General features: G+C 40.4%; 1 protein-coding gene across 4 annotated transcripts in view; it reads right to left on the bottom strand.

Moving 5' to 3' along the window:
• csrnp3 (cysteine-serine-rich nuclear protein 3) overlaps nucleotides 1–16,453 on the bottom strand; it is a 69,483-nt gene extending 53,030 nt beyond the window's left edge. For 3 of the 4 annotated variants that reach the window (XM_055870627.1, XM_055870629.1, XM_055870628.1), the window contains exons 1-2: nucleotides 16,348–16,453; nucleotides 15,580–15,623 (exon numbers count right to left, since the gene is read on the bottom strand). The gene's annotated coding sequence lies outside the window, so the exon portion shown is untranslated. Of the gene's footprint in view, nucleotides 1–15,579; nucleotides 15,624–16,347 lie in introns of those variants that run through there. The other variant, XM_055870630.1, reaches the window with a different exon arrangement.
• Nucleotides 16,454–21,331: the final 4,878 nt, after the last annotated feature.

Below are 21,331 nucleotides of genomic sequence, written 5' to 3'. Positions count from 1 at the left end.
CATATGCACAGTCTCAGTAGATCCCTTGACAGTGCAGCAGTGAGGCTGGTGCATAAGAGACATTGGGGCAGGGTATTCCTGATTATTGTGAAGCTAGAGAGGGGGAAAGCTAGCTGGGTAGACTTAAGACACCACAGCCTGCGTCCCAAATGGCACCCTATTTCCTACATAGTGCAGTACTTTTTACAGGGCCCATAGGGAATAGGGTGCCATTTGGGATATAACCCTGTCTCTCTCTCTCTGAAGGCTGAGGACCTCGCCAGCCTTAGCCAACACTCAATACACCTAGATTGTTACAACATTAGCACATTATTCTTTTGAAAATGCTTCAAGCTCTGTCAAGTTGGTTGTTGATCATTGCTAGACAGCCATGTTCAAGTCTTGCCATAGATTTTCAAGGTGATTTAAGTCAAAACTGTTACCCGTACCCGTACAAATCAGCTGGGATAGACAATCTGGACCCTCTCTTTCTAAAATTATCCGCCGCCATTATATGCAACCCCTATTACTAGTCTGTTCAACCTCTCTTTTGTGTCGTCCGAGATTCCTAAAGATTGGAAAGCTGACGCGGTCATCCACCTCTTCAAATGGGGTGACACTCTAGACCCAAACTGTTACAGACTTATATCCATCCTGCCCTGCCTTTCTAAAGTCTTCGAAAGCCAAGTTAACAAACAGATCACTGACCATTTTGAATCCCACTGTACCTTCTCCGCTGTGCAATCCGGTTTCCGAGCTGGTCACGGGTGCACCTCAGCCATGCTCAAGGTACTAATAAACGATATCATAACCGCCATCGATAAAAGACAGTACTGTGCAGCAGTCTTCATCGACCTGGCCAAGGCTTTCGACTCTGTCAATCACCGTATTCTTATCAGCAGACTCAATAGCCTTGGTTTCTCAAATGACTGCCTCGACTGGTTCACCAACTACTTCTCAGATAGAGTTCAGTGTGTCAAATCGGAGGGCCTGCTGTCCGGACCTCTGGCAGTCTCTATGGGGGTACCACAGGGTTCAATTCTCGGTCCGACTCTTTTCTCTGTATATATCAATGATGTTGCTCTTGCTGCGGCTGATTCCTTGATCGACCTCTATGCAGAAGAAACTATTCTGTATACTTCTGGCCCTTCTTTAGACACTGTGTTAACTAACCTCCAAATGAGCTTCAATGACATACAACACTCCTTCCGTGGCCTTCAACTGCTCTTAAACGCTAGTAAAACTAAATGCATGCTCTTCAACCGATCGCTGCCCGCACCCGCGCGCCCGACTAGCATCACTACTCTGAACGACCTTGAATATGTGGACAACTACAAATACCTAGGTGTCTGGCTAGACTGTAAACTCTCCTTCCAGACCCATTAAGCATCTCTAATCCAAAATTAAATCTAGAATCGGCATCCTATTTCACAACAAAGCCTCCTTCACTCACACCGCCAAAGATACCCTCCTAAAACTGACTATCCTACCGATCCTCGATGATGTCATTTACAAAATAGCCTCCAACACTCTACTCAGCAAACTGGATGCAGTCTATCACAGTGCCATCCATTTTGTCACCAAAGCCCCATATACCACCCACCACTGTGACCTGTATGCTTTCGTCGGCTGGCCCTCTCTACATATTCGTCGCCAGACCCCCTGGCTCCAGGTCATCTATAAGTCTTTGCTAGGTAAAGCTCCGCCTTATCTCAGCTCACTGTTCACCATAACAACACCCAACTGTAGCACTCACTCCAGCACCTATATCTCACTGGTCATCCCCAAAGCAAACACCTCCTTTGACCGCCTTTCCTTCCAGTTCTCTGCTGCCAATGACTGGAACGAATTGCCAAAATCGCTGAATTTGGATACTTATATCTCCCTCACTAACTTTAAGCATCAGCTATCTGAGCTGCTCACTGATCGCTGCAGCTGTACACAGACCATCTGTAAATAGCCCACCCAACTACCTACCTCAGCCCCATAATGTTTTTATTTACTTTTTTTGCTCTTTTGCACACCAGTATTTATACTTGCACATCATCACCTGCACATCTATCACTCCAGTGTTAATTTGCTACATTGTAATTACTTTACTAGTATGGCCTATTTATTGCCTTACCTCCTTACTCCATTTGCACACACTGTACATATATGTTTCTATTGTTATTGACTGTACTTTTGTTTATCCCATGTGTAACTCTGTGTTGTTTTTTTGTCGCACTGCTTTGCTTTATCTTGGCCAGGTCGCAATTGTAAATGAGAACTTGTTCTCAACTGGCCTAACTGGTTAAATAAAGGTGAAATATAAAAAAATGTAAAAACGGCCACTCAGGAACATTCGATGTCGCCTTGGTAAGCAACTCCAGTGTATATTTCGCCTTGCATTTTAGGTTGTTGTCCCAGTGTCTGTTAGAAAGAAGAAGGAACCAGGTTTTCCTCTAGGATTTTGCCTGTGCTTAGTTCTATTTCATTTCCCCCCCTATAAATCTGCGGTCCTTGCCGATGACAAGCATACCCATAACATGATGCAGCCACCACCATGCTTGAAAATATGAAGACCGGTACTCAGTGATGTGTTGTGTTAGATTTTCCCCAAACACATTGCTTTGTATTCAGGACATAAAGTACATTTCTTTGCCACATGTTTGCAGTTTTACTTTACTGCCTTATTGGATGCATGTTTTGGTATATTTTTATTCTGTACAGGCTTCCTTCTTTTCACTCTGTCATTTAGATTAGTTTTGTGGTTGAGTAACAACAATGTTGTTGATCCATCCTCAGTTTTCTCCAATCACAGCCAATAAACTCTGTAACTGTTTTAAAATCACAAAATCACCAGGCCTCATGGTGAAATTCCTGAGCGCTTTCCTTCCTCTCAGGCAACTGAGTTAGGAAGGAGGCCTGTATCTTTGTAGTGACTGGGTGTATTGATATAATTAATACACCATGCTCAAGGGGACAATGTCTGCTTTTTTATATCTTTACCCATGTACCAATAGGTGCCCTTCTTTGTGAGGCATTGGAAAACCTCCTTGATCTTTGTGGTTGAATTTGTGTTTGAAATTCACTGCTTGACTGAGGGACCTTACAGATAATTGTATTTGTGGGGTCCAGAGATGAGGTCGTCATTCAAATATCATGTTAAACACTATTATTGCACACAGAGTAAGTTCATGCAACTTATTATGTGACTTGTTAAGCAAATGTTTATTCCTGAACTTATTTAGGCTTGCCATAACGAAGGAGTTGAATACTTATTGACTCAAGACATGTCAGCTTTAAATTTTGTATTAATTTGTAAACATTTCTAAAAACATAATTCCACTTTGACATTATGGGATATTGTATGTACAGTTGAAGTCAGAAGTTTCCATACACTTAGGTTGGAGTCATTCAAATACATTTTTCAACCACTCCACAAATGTCTTGATAACAAACTATATTTTTTGGCAAGTCTACTTTGTGCATGACACAAGTCATTTTTCCAACAATTTACAGACAGATTATTTCACTTATGATTCGATGTATCACAATTCCAGTGGGTCAGAAGTTTACATACACTAAGTTGACTGAGCCTCTAAACAGCTTGGAAAATTCCAGAAAATTATGTCATGGCTTTAGAAGCTTCTGTTAGGCTAATTGACATCATTTGAGTCAATTAGAGGTCTAACTGTGGATGTATTTGAAGGCCTACCTTCAAACTCAGTGCCTCTTTGCGTGACATCATGGGAATACCAAAAGAAATCAGACAAGACCTCCACAGGTCTGATTCATCCTTGGGAGCAATTTCCAAATGCCTGAAGGATCACGCAGGCGTCATTCCCCTCAGGAAGCAGACTCGTGCTGTCTCTTAGAGATGAACGCACTTTGGTGGGAAAAGTACAAGTCAATCCCAGAACAACAGCAAAGGACCTTGTGAAGATGCTGGAGGAAACAGGTACAAAAGTATCTATATCCACAGTAAAATTAGTCCTACATTGACATAACCTGAAAGGCCGCTCAGCAAGGAAGAAGCCACTGCTCCAAAACCGCCATAAAAAAGCCAGACTATGGTTTGCAACTGCACATGGGGACAAAGATCATACTTTTTGGAAAATGTCCTCTGGTCTGATGAAATAAACATAGAACTGTTTGGCCATAATGACCATCGTTATGTTTGGAGGAAAAAAGGGGAGGCTTGCAAGCCGCAGAACACCATCCCAACCGTGAAGCACGGGGTGGCGGCATCATGTTGTGGGGGTGCTTTGCTGCAGGAGGGGCTGGTGCACTTCACAAAATAGATGGCATCATGAGGAAGTAAAATTATGTGGATATATTGAAGAAACATCTCAAGACATCAGTCTGGAAGTTAAAGCTTGGTCGCAAATGGGTCTTCCAAATGGACAGGGACCCCAAGCATACTTCCAAAGTTGGGACAACAAAGTCAAGGTATTGGAGTGGCCATCACAAAACCCTGACCTCAAGCCTGTAGAGCATTTGTGGGCAGAACTGAAAATGTGTGTGCGAGCAAGGAGGTCTACAAACCTGACTCAGTTACACTTGCTCTGTCAGGAAGAATGGGCCAAAATTCACGCAACTTATTGTGGGAAGCTTGTGGAAGGCTACCCGAAACGTTTGACCCAAGTTAAACAATTTAAAGGCAATGCTACCAAATACTAATTGAGTGTATGTAAACTTCTGACCCACTGGCAATGTGATGAAAGAAATAAAAGCTGAAATAAATAATTCTCTCTACTATTATTCTGAGATTTCACATTCTTAAAATAAAGTGGTGATCCTAACTGACCTAAGACAATTTTTATTTGGATGAAATGTCAGGAATTGTGAAAAACTGAGTTTAAATGTATTTGGCTAAGGTGTATGTAAACTTCCGACTTCAACTGTATACAAGTGACACATCATCTCAATCCATTTTAAATGCAGGCTGTAACACAACAAAATGTGGAAAAAGTCAAGGGGTGTGAATACTTTCTGAAGGCACTGTTTATTCTGTTTTCTAGTCAAGGCTCATCTTATATAACTACTGCTGTACACACCTTTTCTATACATATACTGTCCATAATGTCTGTACACACCATCATATACATATATATTTATATTCCCGGACACTGACATTGCTCGTTCTAATATTTCTACATTTCTTTTGTTTTATTTTGGGGATTTGCATGTATTGTTTGTGTTGTTAGGTATCACTACCCTGTGGAGCTAGGAAAATAAGCATTATTTATTTATTTTTGATTTGATTTAAAGATCTTCTGCCATATTAGAAGTCTGAGGTTAGGCTTAACCTCATAAATCACTGGTGTCAGACGCGGCCTTAAACAGCAACATTGAGAGGCAGGCCGGGTCTCAGCTGGGCTCCCTGAGGAGGAGCTGAGGCCTGGATGATTATATATCTACAGATGATGTTGACGGAGGATTCCTGCAACAGAGCATGTGGAGGAGAGAACATAAACACAACGCTGATGTATTCCACATTCGATGGCACTGTTTAGAGGGTGGCGAGCCTCCTAAATTATACATGAAAAGGCCGCAGAGGAATATGTTTGGTGAACGTCTCTCTCTCCAATTCTCCATCCCCTCTTCTATTCTCTCTCTCTTCAATTCTCTCTCTCGCTTGTCAGTTAATCACGTGTTCAGGAATAACAGAATGCTCAATGTAATTTGCATCCCTGTGTCCCAAGGGGAACTTGGTCAAGCCTGCATCCCCCACAAAATAAGTCAATGTAGGCTACAGGATGGTTTCAATCAAAGTGGTATGGATAAATACTTTCCCACATATGAAAATAAATCAGTGATTATATTGAGAACAATCAAAATGTGCAGTAGAATGATGTTTTCAGACCTAGCAAACAATACTATGAGACATTAGCGCGATACATTACCAATATATCAATCTACACATAAAACCACGCTCTATGCATTTATAAAATACAACTATGACTGCTCTGTCTAATCACAATAAATAAGCTGGGGTGGAGAGGGAACAGTCATATTCAAACACTCAATGTTTCTCAACTATCAATAACACAATAATATAATCTATCTACATATTACTTATACATGATAAGCTCATGGTCAAATTAAATCAAAAGGAGAACAACACAGTGCAAGAGGATATTGATGTTCAGGCAGCTCAGTGACAATTGGAAAGTCACATGCATAAGGAACAATGCACAAATGAAACACAAAGGAACCCATTCAAGAAAATGTAGTACATTTACAGATTTATGCAAATCAAGCTTTCGTACATTTGTTAACTTGATGTTGCCGGAGGCTGTAGACAGCTCCACACACGAAAGGAAAGGAGGGAGTCAGACCAGCCCACTGCTCAGCACTCTGTACACGAAGGATGGGAGCTGCCTGCCTGCTGCAGCTAGCACAGGGACCATTGATCTATCTGCTCCTCCTCACAGAACAATAGAGGAAACACCGGCGCTGTCTATTATCAATGCAGGTCCAGGGATGACTGAGATAGTCTTATACCAACCATTAGGTTGTTTGGAGTACCATTATATCAAACTGGGCTGCTCTGTTCCATTTCATAACATCGGCCATTAACATACATCTGCCAATAATATTAGTTTCTAAGGGGGGGTCTTAGGGGGATGTCATTACTTTTCAAAGACAGGGAAATAGAATAACATATTATAATGGGTGCACCCAATAAGGGTTGGTTTTTTGTCTGATTCTTTTTCAAAGGCAGCTGGTGTATAATCTAAAAAAGCTATTTAATGTTTTACATATGGTCTTTCATAACATGGATTCATCAAATCATTACACTCTCACGAAAAGACAAAAGCTGAAATAATGCTACTCTTGGTTTGACGCTCGCAAGGAGCAGCAAAGGAATGAATCTGACAGTCTGACAACATAATTGATCCATTGTCTGCCATAATTAGTCAACATACAGCTTATAGTGGCTTAACTTTTTAAAAACACATTCAAACTTGGGCATGTTTTGGTGTAATTCAAGTCATGCACTGTGAAGGCATAATCAGGTTATTTCACACTAGTTGTCAATCACAATGCTAAGCTGAATTATTGATAAACGCATATTTTATTTATGACTGTGTTTTCCCATGCCATCTAAAAGTTCACAGAAGCCCTAGCTCTGGCAGACACAGAGCTGCCAAGGCACCTCACTGAGACAAAGATGCTTTCATCTCTTTTACATGCGGAGGGAGCCGAGGGGGTGTGGGCCCATGTTAGCAGACGTCCTTATTATTTATATATAGTATCTGTTGAGATCTTCAAGCATTTTCATATGTAAAACATTAGCTCTGTTATCTGGTAAAATTCATGAAGCGGGTCATACAGTACTTGTACGTAGACAGTGGAATAATAACTATATTCATCTGTAAATAATCTCAGTACACCAAACGAAAACATGGTTTGAAGGTGCCTTTGTAGGCTAAAAGCTATATGCAGCTCTCACATTTCAAATGATACATTTAGCCTAATTAACTAACTTCATCCTAATGGATACGGACTCCTGCAAGCTACAAATAGGATCATCATCAGACAAACTTAGAAATTGATTATCTACTGTAAATGAACATCTAATACAGTGCATTGTTTAATGTAGCGGAATGCAAAAACGTGAAGAAATATGTAACATGATAGTTTCTCATGTAGTTATTCAAATAAATAAAATGGCTCTCATTCTAGTTCTGTGGTTATACTAAATCAACACTTAGCAATTCATACTGATTCATACTGTATCTGAGGAATATTTTGTTTACAGTATTGCAACTGTAACTGGTCTGACAAAATAAAAACATATACCACAATGCTAGTCATTTCATCAAAGAGTTCCCCCCCCCCCCACATTAAAACTGGTTGCCATAGTGATGGCAGGCATAGAGCAGCATGATGGAAATCATTTGTTGAGAATTTATTCAGAGAAAGATGACATGCCCAGACTCGTAGGAATGGGAAAAGAGGTGCTCCTGATTTTCCTCTGAATCAAAATAAATAGTTGATCAAAATTCACATCCAATTGAAAAAATGCCTTGAAAAAGGTGTGCAGGCCCATTATCAATGAGAGTGCATCAAAATAGATAGGTTGTGTAACTATGCTACTGTGTTTATGACATTCAGACACACTATCAGAGTTGTTAACATACAGTAATAAATTGTTGGATTCCAGGGGAATATATTTATGTGGACCTCCAGTAATTAACAGTGCAGGTAAACGTACCCAATTGTCATACTTGAGTAAAAGTCAAGATTACTTAATAGAGTTGAAAATGAAAGTCCCCCAGTAAAATACTACTTGAGTAAAATCAAAAAGTATTTGGTTTTAAATATACTTCAGTATCAAAGGTAAAAGTATAAATCATTTTAATTTCCATATATTAAGCAAACCAGAGGGCACCATGTTATTTTTTTCCTATTTTTGTTGTTTACGGATAGCCAGGGGCACACCCCAACGCTCAGACATCATTTACAAACGACGTTTGTGTGTTTAGTGAATCTGCCAGATCAGAGGCAGTAGGGATGACCAGGGATGTTCTCTTGACACGTATGTGAATTTGACAATTTTACTGTCCTGTTACTGTACTTTTGGGTGTCAGGGAAATGTATGGAGTAAAAAGTACATCATTTTTTTTAGGAATGTAGTGAAGTAAATGTTGTCAAAGATATAAATGGTACAGATACTCCCAAAAAACTACTTAAGTAGTACTTTAAAGTATTTTTATTTAAATACTTTACACCACTGGTCAATAACTGTACATGTCAGGTCCAAATCATTTGTTTTGTTTCCAAATAGAACCATCACTTCAAGCTCATCAAGATGAAAGGAAAACACATTTCAAGTCAACCCATAATAAGCTGGAGAGAGAAAGCACATTCCACATTGATGTCATGGTAACATCTCATGGGAGCCTGATCCCAAACCCTGAAAGACCCAGCAAAGCCTGTACATAACCAGATCAACGACACTCAAGGACTAGTCATATCAAATATGAAATTGTGAAAATTATGATAATGCATTTTAGTGTTACAGCTATTTGAAAAGACCGGCTGAAAACTCCTGCCTGTTTTGTTGTGATGGAGTTTTGCCCTGCCTGGTGACATCAACGGTCAGTAAATTAGTTAATAGACCAATAAGAAAGAGTGTTCCAAGCCTCTCTTCCAATTACAGCTAGTTTTCAGTTTCCCCCTCCCCACTCAGACCATTCCCAGACAGTCCTAGCAAAATTATTGCTTGAGAAATTGCTCTTTGCTAAGAAGCAATTTGTGTTTCATTTTGACAATTATAATTGGAAACAATCACACTAAGGTACATAATTGTTACTCAGAAATGATTTGATATTGAGATAAAAATGGTTGCATTTGGCCGTTAATTTAACACTGGCATATACAGTTTTGTAAGCCTATAGAATGGATTGACGTGGTCTTCCAATTTCAAGAGGGGTGAACATTAGTTGAGACATTAAAGGTGACAAAATAGGAATATCATCGGATCAATATTTATCTAAGACTGATCCAAAACAGTTGAATTGTGGTGTTGTGATCTTGTCCCCTGAATAATCAACATGCAATGTCCTGTTAAGCCTAAGGACATGCTTCCTAAACAGAACATTCCAACTGATCAACAAGATATGAACCGCTGATCTAAAGCACCAGCTACTCCCTCCCAAAAACAATCTTCTAGCCTGACCTGTTGGCCTGTTTTACAAGTCACTATGAATGGAACTGCAGGCCAAGTTTAAAGGAAAGCATGAATCCCTGTCATCCCCACAATTGTTGGCTCTGAATGTGAAACTGTGAGAAGACTACTCACCCGCGCCAGAGTCATGCAGGGACATTCTACTCTGTACTATTATCTTTAAAAGTCGCACTACCTTCCCTCTAGATCTTTAATGAACCACATTCAATGTGCCCAAGCCATCTATGCTACAGTTTTTAATAGCAACGCATGGCAGATTCAGATATTCAAAAGGTACCAACATTCAAAGGCTCAGTTATTCAAAAGGTAAATACATTTCAATCAAATCAAATTTTATTGGTCACATACACGTGTTTAGCAGATGTTATTCCGGGTGTAGCGAAATGCTTGTGCTTCTAGCTCTGACCGTGCAGTAATATCTAACAAGTAATATCTAACAGTTTCATAACATATACCCAAAATACACATAAATCTAAGTAAGGAATGGATTAAGAATATATATACATATACGTCAGAGCAGCATTGGACTAAGATACAGTGGCATGGTATAGAGTACAGTATATACATATGAGATGCATGATGCAATATTTACAAACAATTAAAGTGACTAAGATAACATAGAATAGTATAGAGTACAGTTTACACATATGTGATGAGTATTGCAAGATGGCTGTTTAACAGTCAGTGGTGTAGTATAGAGAATACAGTATATATATATATATGAAATGGGTGATGCAATATGTAAACACAATTTCAAAGTGACTAAGATACCGTAGAATAGTGTGTGCAGGCAGCCACTGTTTAGCAGTCCGATGGCCTTGAGATAGAAGCTGTTTTTCAGTCTCTCTGTCCCAGCTTTGTTACACCTGTACTGACCTCGCCTTCTGGATGATAGCGGGGTGAACAGGCAGTGGCTCGGGTGGTTGATGTCCTTGATTATCTTTTTGGCCTTCCTATGGAATCAGGTGCTGTAGGTTTCCAGTAGGGTGGGAAGTTTGCCCCTGGTAATATCATTTAGTGAATATTTCAATGTTCTTTAATGTTCTCTTAAGCACAACAAATTAGTAACATATGTGTACAAATTGGATTTTTAACATATCATACAAATATATATTTTTAAATATTTACAGTAAATATTTTTTTAAACAGGTTAAGAAAGTATTCAGACCCCTTGACATTTTGTTACAGCCTCATTCTAAAATGTATATATATATATATATAAAGAAAAACACTAATCAATTTACAAACAATACCCCATAATGACAAAGTAAAAACAGGTTTTAGAAATGTTTGCTAATTTCTAAACATTTTTAAACTGAAGGATCACATTTGCATAAGTGTTCAGACCCTTTACTCTGTACTTTGTTGAAGGACCTTTGGCAGCGATTAAAGCATCAAATCTTTTTGGGTATGACGCTACAAGCTTGGAAAACCTATATTTGGGTAGTTTCTTCCATTGTTCTCTGCAGATCCTCTCAACCTCTGTCAGGTTGGATGGGGAGCGTTGCTGCACAGCTATTTTCAGGTCTCTTCAGAGATTTTTGATCGGGTTCAAGTCCGGGCTCTGGCTGGGCCACTCAAGGACATTCAGAGACTTGTCCCGAAGCCACTCCTGCGTTGTATTTTCTGTGTGCTTAGGGTCAGTGTCCTGTTGGAAGGTGAACCTTCGCACCAGGCTGAGGTCCTGAGTGCTCTGGAGCATGTATTTCAAGAATCTCGCTGTACATTGCTCATCTTTGCCTCGATCCTGACTACTCTCCCTGCCGCTGAAAAACATCCCCACAGCATGATGCAGCCACCACCATGCTTCACCGTAGGGATGGTGCCAGGTTTCCTCCAGACGTGACGCTTGAAATTCAGGCCGAAGAGATCAATCTTGGTTTCATCAGACCAGAGAATCTTGTTTCTCATGGTCTGAGAGTCTTTAGGTGCCTTTTGGTGGAGTGCTGCAGAGATGTTTGTCCTTCTGGAAGGTTCTTCCATCACCACAGAGGAACTCTAGAGTGAGCATCAGGTACTTGGTCACCCTGACCAAGGCCCTTCTCCCCCAATTGCTCAGTTTGGCCGGGCTGCCAGCTATAGGAAGAATCTTGATTCCAAACATCTTCCCATTTAAGAATGATGGGAGGCCACTGTGTTCTTGAGCACCTTCAATGCTGCAGACATGTTTTGGTACCCTTCCCCAGATCTGTGCCTCAACATAATCCTGTCTCGGAGCTCTACGGACAATTCCTTCGACTTCATGGCTTGGTTTTTTCTCTGACATGCACTGTCAACTGTGGGAACTTAAATAGACAGGTGTATGTCTTTCCCAATCATTTCAAATCAATTGAATTTACCACAGTTGGACTCCAATCAAGTTTTAGAAACATCTCAAGGATGACCAATGGAAACAGAATGCACCTGAGATCAATTTTGAGTCTCATAGCAAAGGGGCTGAATAGTTATGTAAATAAGGTATTTCGGGGGGGGGGGGGGGGGGGGGGGGGTTATACATGTGCAAACATTTCTAAAAACCTGTTTTCGCTTTGTCATTATGGGGTATTGTTTGTAGATTTCTGAGGATTTAAAAAAAAAAAAATATATATATATATATATATATATATATCAAATATATATATATATATAGTTGAAGTCGGAAGTTTACATACACTTAGGTTGGAGTCATTAAAACTCGTTTTTCAACCACTCCACAAATTTCTTGTTAACAAACTATAGTTTTGGCAAGTCGGTTAGGACATCTACTTTGTGCATGACACAAGTCATTTTTCCAACAAATTGTTTACAGACAGATTATTTCACTGTATCACAATTCCAGTGGGTCAGAAGTTACCATACACTAAGTTGACTGTGCCTCTAAACAGCTTGGACAATTCCAGAAAATTATGTCATGGCTTTAGAAGCTTCTGATACTGAGTTTAAATGTATTTGGCTAAGGTGTATGTAAACTTCCGACTTCAACTGTATATGTATGTAATATACATATATCATATAAATATGTAATATATATATAGTACCAGTCAAAAGTTTGGACACACCTACTCATTCAAGGGTTTTCTTTATTTTTACTATTTTCTACATTGTAGAATAATAGTGAAGACATGAAAACTATGAAATAACACATAAGGAATCATGTATTAACCAAAAAAATAGATTTCAGATTTTAGATTCTTCAAAGTAGCCACCCTTTACTTTGATGACAGCTTTGCACACTCTTGGCATGCACTCAACCAGCTTCACCTGGAATGCTTTTCCAACAGACTTGAAGGAGTTCCCACATATGCTAAGCACCTGTTGGCTGGTTTTCCTTTACTCTGCAGTCCAACTCATCCCAAACCATCTCAATTGGGTTGAGCTCGGGTGATTGTGGAGGCCAGGTCATCTGATAGTACCACTAAGCGTAAACCAGATGGCATGGCATATTGTTGCAGAATGCTGTGGTAGCCATGTTGGTTAAGTATGCCTTGACCTCTAAATAAATCAACAACATTGTCACCAGCAAAGCATCCCCACAACATCACACCTCCATGCTTCACGTTGGGAACTACACATGCGGAAATCATCCGTTCACCTACTCTGTGTCTCACAAAGACACGGCGGTTGGAAACAAAAATCTGAAATTTGGAGTCATCAGACCAAAGGACAGATTTCCACCAGTCTAATGTCCATTGCTCGTGTTTCTTGGCCCAAGCAAGTCTCTTCTTATTATTGGTGTCCTTTAGTAGTGGTTTCTTTGCAGCAATTTGACCATGAATGTAACGATCATCGTTGCATGAAGAAAGAGTGGAGCAAAGCGCAGCGTTGTAAGTGTTCATGATTTATTAAGAAAACTGAACACTAAATAACAAAACAACAAAGAGAACAAACGAAACAGAAACAGTTCTGTCTGGTGCAGACACACAAACAGAAAACAACTACCCACAAAACACAGGTGGGAAAAGGATACCTAAGTATGGTTCTCAATCAGAGACAACGATACACACCTGCCTCTGATTGAGAACCACACCCGGCCAAACACACAGAAATAGAAAACATAGAACACAAAACATAGAATGCCCACCCCAACTCATGCCCTGACCAACCAAAATAGAGACATAAAAAGGATCTCTAAGGTCAGGGCGTGACAATGAAGGCCTGATTCACGCAGTCTCCTCTGAACAGTTGATGTTGAGATGTCTGTTGCTTGAACTCTATGAAGCATTTATTTGGGCTGCAATTTCTGAATCTGGTAACTCTAATGAACTTATCCTCTACAGCAGAGGTAAGTCTGGGTCTTTCTTTCCTATGGCGGTCCTCATGAGAGCCAGTTTCATCATAGTGCTTGATGGTTTTTGCGACTGCACTTGAAAAAACTTTCAAACTTCTTGAAATGCTCCGTATTGACTGACCTTTATGTGTTAAAATAAGGATGCACTGTCATTTCTCTTTGCTTACTTGAGCTGTTCTTGCCATAATATGGACTTGGTATTTTGCCAAATAGGGCTATCTTCTGTTTACCACCCCAACAACTGATTGGCTGAAACGCATTAAGAAGGAAATAAATTACACAAATTAACTTTTAACAAGGCACACCTGTTAACTGAAATGCATTCCAAGTGACTACCTCATGAAGCTGGTTGAGCGGTACTTTATTTCTAATATTTGCAGGACGTAACATATCATACAAAACTGATGACGTTGTACACAATTTGACGACGTAGTACCCAAAAAACGTGGACCCCTTTTGGCCCACGAGCACCACTTTCAAAACTACAGGCTGGAATTATACAAAAGTTTGAGAGTGCATATTTAACTATGTAACAAGACATGTACTAATTAAGTCATATTCCTGTGAGGACAGGTTGCTGACGGATTGGATAGACTAACAGATGGATTAGGGAGGAAAAAAATCATTGCCAAGATAAGAGGTGGAGCCCCACTCTTGCCTCACAGATCTCAATCACTTTGCTGGAATGAGTTTGGGTGTGCGTGTATGTGTGCGTGTATGTGTATGGGTGCGTGTGCGTGTGCGTGTGTGTGTGTGTGTGGTAGTGTGTGTGTTGCACAGAGCTGTCTCAGTAGCTCCTTCCTGTTTGGCAAAAGAGAATGGTTGAGCCACAACAAAGAGTGTATAGCTGGATAACGAGACACGCTGCCATATTCCAACCCACCACTTCACTGGCACAGCATGTCTCCCCAGCTGCTGCCAACACTGACATCCAATTACATGACCTTTGCTATCTAACCCATTTTGATAAGGCATTGAATAATCAGCCTTGCAATTATACCTAAAATCTAAATTCACAATCCACTAAGACTATGTTTTGCTCTCTAAAATGGCACTCAGTATACGACTGCTCGGTAAAGCCTGTATTGTGTCTGTTGAAGAAAATAAATGCACATCCACCAGAGGACTTTTCAGCCATTATCTACAAGGCCCAATAATGTAAGCCATTGGGTGTTTCACAGCATCAAAAGCCATTGGAAAACTCCATGTATCTCATATGCTGTTGAAATATTGAAGCATGTATTGAGTACCTTATATCATCTTATTGCCATCTCATAATGATCCTGACTAAATAACAGCCAAAATGCACATCACAGATGCTACAATGTGTTTGCATCAATTTCATATTTATACCAGAAGCTGTATCTGGTCTAACCCTTCCATCCTGACTCAAGTTTTTCCTATTTAATAACCAGTCTATATTGAGTAGAGCAGTTGTCAGTCTGAATATCAAGATCAAATCTTACCATCAGATGTTATAATAAGAGCTTTTGTAGCAAAACTGCAACAGCTGAGCAAGCTTTTAATGGAATCTCACAGCCATGAATCCAACATGTCAACTCAAACCAAAGGCAGGTGACATCACATTTCTGCATTCCACGGCAAAACATGTTAGACAGTACAAAAGAGACAATAGACTTAGTCTTACCTTAAATAAAATATGTAGGCATGCTGTAGCGAATTGTCTCTATTCTGTGAAAAAAATACATGTACAGTAAATGAGCCTGGAGTGAACGATTAATTTCAGAAGCAGTGTAGCAACCAGGGTGCCACATAAAATCAAGCTGAAAGTGACTGTAAAATGTAACCACCAATGAACTCGAGGTGATATAGGTAATAGAATACATTGGATTACATGACTTTTCACTGAAAAGGTCTGTAAAGATTGACCTGTTGGAAATTATATGTTTTCATTAATCCTTTCAATAATAGTCACAGAAACATGCAAGACAACTACTGTAAATTGTTCTGTTAAAAGCTAGACCTGCATTTCACACACACACACACACACGCGCGCGCGCGCGTGTGCGCGTGTGATATTCAATATGTCACAAAATATACACAGATCATTTCTGGACAAGATCGAAAAGCATGCAATCTGAAGGCAGCAATTATTTGGTTCCAACACAAAGACAATCATACGTCAATGAAAACTGTGATCAAACACATGATTTAACTCTATGCCAGATTGCTAAGGATAATGATCCTCAAGTTGCGGCACTTGCCATTCATTTCGTTTTTCTGCCTTTATAAGAAATCACTGATTGTTCAATGATGTCCTTCTCTCTGAGTAACCTAATTAAGCGAGCAAATTATACGCTTTTTCTTAAAGAATGTAATTCACTCCATTCATAAAAAAAGCTCCAGTATTGCAGTAATACATAATTGATGTGCACCGTAATTAAGATTTGCCTACCCGGCATAGTTGTGTCGCATCCAAAGTGTGCGTTCATAGGCAGTTTTTCTGGCTGCTCATGTAACATTGAGGGTGCTCGATTAATCGCGCCCGGGCGCCGTTGTAACTGTGTTTTGCATCGGCTGAAAGTTGACTGCATTCTATTCAAAGCCCACTTCGATCACGGCTTAAAACCAAAGTAACGTAATTAATCATGTGTGTAATTAATATAAGTATGTGTTGCCCATGTAAAAGTGATTAGTTTATCTGCCTTCCCAATGAAAAATAGTTAGAAAATGTAAATATTTATTTCATGGAAAATATATGTTGTATGTTTCTAGGCGATGCACCATGCTGCTGCCATGACAAAATGACCAAGTGGCACAGATTACTGTTCAATTTGAGAAGGTCGCGCCTCCCTCCACGCTTTCGCCTGTTGGGCCATTGCCTGGTGCCCGGCAGCTCAGCATAATCGAATCTGCGCAATGGTGCGCGCCAGTCTACATCAGCAACGTGACTTCCCTCAACCAATCATTTCAGATGGTTCAAGGAATCAGGAATAGAGCACCACAGTATGTCACAACAAAATCCTAGCGGTCCAACAAGGAAATGGTTCCAATGGTTTTTCCCATAGAGGATTTTAGAAGCACTTAAAATAAGGGCTGTTTTTTGTGTAGACTTACCCTGGTGTGACATTTTGATAACAGTGTAAATCTCTCTAGGACAAGATTACTTTGATCAATATATTCGCCTGTATTTATCCCCCCAAAATAAATGCTATTTAGCTGCTAATGTGGCTATCATAAAGAACTACAAATGCAATATTTTTTAAATTTAACTAGGCAAGTTAGTTAAGAACAAATTCTCATTTACAATGGCGGCCTACACCGGCCTAACCCGGACGATGCTGGGCCAATTATGCACCGCCCTATGGACTCCCAATCACGGCCAGTTGAATTACAGCCTGGATTCAACTGGTACTACATATGATGTACACACAGGAGAGAAGCCATTAGTCATTTCCGGTCACAACTTGCTGTTAGTGGAATTAAATAATTCCTCTAATGTACTCATTAATTAAATTCAATCTGTCTATTTATAAGAATTTGTAAGATAATTATTAACATAAAATAGACAGGATACAGTCTTATTAAAATTAGATAATAGGGTTTATTCTCGAAGCGAGCTGCCATTTGATCATAAACACAGGTTTCTATACAAGATATGACGTCATAGATTACAGAATTAAGTCCCATTGTCCTGACAAATAGAAAACAGGTTCAAAAGTACATTCTAACCTCACAGGGCACTCACATGAAACAACATATAATCATTTATCCTGAAGGCTCACTATAATTGATTACCACTTTAGCAGACAACTCAAGATAATGGAAAACCTAAAAAGTTATCTAAACACCTCAGGGCTAAGTTGGGTCAGTTCAACCATAGTTTAACGACCCTTTCTGCTTATTTTATGACCCACAACACAAATCTCTTTTCACCAGGCATGCAGAGTTCAATTAGTTATAGTTTTATCTAAAGCTAGAATTTGTTTTAACTATTTATTAACAAAATTCCTAACACTTGCAGACTTGTTTACGTGCTGCTGCGTGTTTTGTTGCCAACCTTACTTTGCTACCTGACAACTTTACGGTTTTTACTTTTTAATTACGTTTATATTTTTAGTTTTTCCATCACTCAACTTTTTCACTCCGGACGTTTTATCTGGACATGGTTTGTCAGGACTTCCAACAGCCGAGGCTAAGTAACGTAAACTCACCCCATTCCGTACAAATGTGCCCAACTGCAACATTCCAACGAGGCTACAAAGAAAACTAATGGGACTGTAGCGACTGTGTTGACTTCAAAATCGGGGGTGTGAACTACGTTTCTATTCAAGCATTGATCGACATGGTAATGGCTCTATAGTATTGGAGAAAAGTTTAAAAAACGGACCCTCCGTTACATCGTGACGTGTCATGTCGTAACGTACAGCACGCATAAAGCAACTATTTCTGTCTTATAATCTCTCTCCACCAGGTGTAGCACTTCTCTCATCGTTTAAAAACAAGAAATAGACAGTGACAGGGGTAAGGGGGATACCTAGTCATTTTTTGCGACATCATTGCATTCCCCACCCGCCAGTTTTTTTAAAGACCCGATGGGGCTCATTGCCTTCTTGAATCATGCAGAAACAGGCAGCGTGGGGGTCATGTAATTGATTCTGTTGGAAAGGGGAGAAATTGTGCTTTACAATGGAATTGACATTACAGTTGATCTGGATGTATTACGTTTTTGGGACGCTAAAATAAGGTCAATTGTACGGACCAAGGCGATGTACAAAAGTGAGTGAGTTTACGTTAGTAACATTAACATGATGCCTTCTAATTGCAGTCGCTGTACTCATAATATACAGGAGAACGATGGCCTTATGGCGAGGATAGCTGTGCTGCAAGCCCAGCTTCAGACGCAATCGTTAGGCAAGGGTAATTTCAGTGTAGGAAAGGATGAAACGGCGTCTGTGCCACCAGTAAGTACAGATAGTAACGTTAGTATAAATCCCCTTGCACGATCCCCGCAGCCGGACAACTTTCTCATGGCTTCTGGAGGGAAAGGCTGTAGGAATGCTCAACCAGTGTCGCTCATTCAGCCGACAGAAACTTTCAACCGGTTCTCCCCATTAACATTAAGCAGCTAGTCGGAGTCAGAGGCCGAGCTTTCTCTGGTCTCTACTCCTCCTGTTACGTGGTCTGAGACGCCGAAGGCTCCCACCATTTAGCTCTGACAAATTGAAAACCCTAGTCATTGGCGACTCCATTACCCGCAGTATTAGACTTAAAACGAATCATCCAGCGATCATACACTGTTTACCAGGGGGCAGGGCTACCGACGTTAAGGTTAATCTGAAGATGGTGCTGGCTACAGCTAAGACTGGTGAGTGTAGAGAGTATAGAGATATTGTTATCCACGTCGGCATCAACAATGTTAGGATGAAACAGTCAGAGGTCACCAAGCGCAACATAGCTTCAGCGTGTAAATCAGCTAGAAAGATGTGTCGGCATCAAGTAACTGTCTCTGGCCCCCTCCCAGTTAGGGGGAGTGATGAGCTCTACAGCAGTCTCACAACTCAATCGCTGGTTGAAAACTGTTTTCTGACCCTCCCACAAGATAGAATTTGTAGATAATTGTCACTCTTTCTGGGACTCACCCACAAACAGGACCAAGCCTGGCCTGTTGTGGAGTGACGGACTCCATCCTAGCTGGAGGGGTGCTCTCATCTTATCTACGACAATAGACAGGGCTCTAACTCCCTTAGCTCCACAATTAAATAGGGTGCAGGCCAGGCAGCAGGCTGTCAGCCAGCCTGCCAGCTTAGTGGAGTCTGCCACTAGCACAGTCAGTGTAGTCAGCTCAGCTATCCCCATTGAGACCGTGTCTGTGCCTCGACCTAGGTTGGGTAAAACTTAACATGGCGGTGTTCGCCTTAGCAATCTCACTAGAATAAAGACCTCCTCCATTCCTGCCATTATTGAAAGAGATTGTGATACCACATCTCAAAATAGGGCTACTTAATGTTAGATCCCTCACTTCAAAGGCAGTTATAGTCAATGAACTAATCACTGATCATAATCTTGATGTGATTGGCCTGACTGAAACATGGCTTAAGCCTGATGAATTTACTGTGTTAAATGAGGCCTCACATCCTGGTTACGCTAGTGACCATATCCCCTGTGCATCCCGCAAAGCTGGAGGTGTTGCTAACATTTACGACAGCAAATTTCAATTCCCCCCCCCCCAAAAAATTGACGCTTTCATCTTTTGAGCTTCTAGTCATGAAATCTATGCAGCCCACCCAATCACTTTTTATAGCTACTGTTTACAGGCCTCCTGGGCCATATACAGCATTCCTCACTGAGTTCCCTGAATTCCTATCGGACCTTGTAGTCATAGCAGATAATATTCACATTTTTGGTGACTTTAATATTCACATGGAAAAGTCCACAGACCCACTCCAAAAGGCTTTCGAAGCCATCATCGACTCAGTGGGTTTAGTCCAACATGTCTCTGGAACTACTCACTGGCACAGTCATACTCTGGACCTAGTTCTGTCCCATGGAATAAATGTTGTGGATCTTAATGTTTTTCCTCATAACCCTGAACTATCGGACCACCATTTTATTACGTTTGCACAATCTCAGACCCCAACCAAGGAGCATCAAAAGTCGTACTGTAAATTCTCAGACAACCCAAAGATACCTTGATGCCCTTCCAGATTCCCTCTGCCTACCCAAGGACGTCAGAGGACAAAAATCAGTTAACCACCTAACTGAGGAACTCAATTTAACCTTGCGCAATACCCTAGATGCAGTTGCACCCCTAAAAACTAAAAACATTTGTCATAAGAAACTAGCTCCCTGGTATACAGAAAATACCCGAGCTCTGAAGCAAGCTTCAAGAAAATTGGAACGGAAATGGCGTCACACCAAACTGGACGTCTTCCGACTAGCTTGGAAAGACAGTACCGTGCAGTATCGAAGAGCCCTCACTGCTGCTCGATCATCCTATTTTTTCAACTTAATTGAGGAAAATAAGAACAATCCAAAATGTATTTTTGATACTGTCGCAAAGCTAACTAAAAAGCAGCATTCCCCAAGAGAGGATGGCTTTCACTTCAGCAGTAATACATTCATGAACTTCTTTGAGGAAAAGATCATGATCATTAGAAAGCAAATTACGGACTCCTCTTTAAATCTGCATATTCCTCCAAAGCTCAGTTGTCCTGAGTTTGCACAACTCTGCCAGGACCTAGGATCAAGGGAGACACTCAAGTATTTTAGTACTATATCTCTTGACACAATGATGAAAATAATCATGGCCTCTAAACCTTCAAGCTGCATACTGGACCCTATTCCAACTAAACTACTGAAAGTTTACATACTTCCTATGTCGAACATAATAAATGGCTTTCTATCCACCGGATGTGTACCAAACTCACTAAAAGTGA

The sequence above is a fragment of the Salvelinus fontinalis genome, chromosome 19 (genome assembly GCF_029448725.1).
Source record: "Salvelinus fontinalis isolate EN_2023a chromosome 19, ASM2944872v1, whole genome shotgun sequence".
NCBI lineage: Eukaryota > Metazoa > Chordata > Actinopteri > Salmoniformes > Salmonidae > Salvelinus > Salvelinus fontinalis.
The sequence above is the reverse complement of the archived record's forward strand: the minus strand, read 5'-3'. Positions and strand labels throughout refer to the sequence as shown.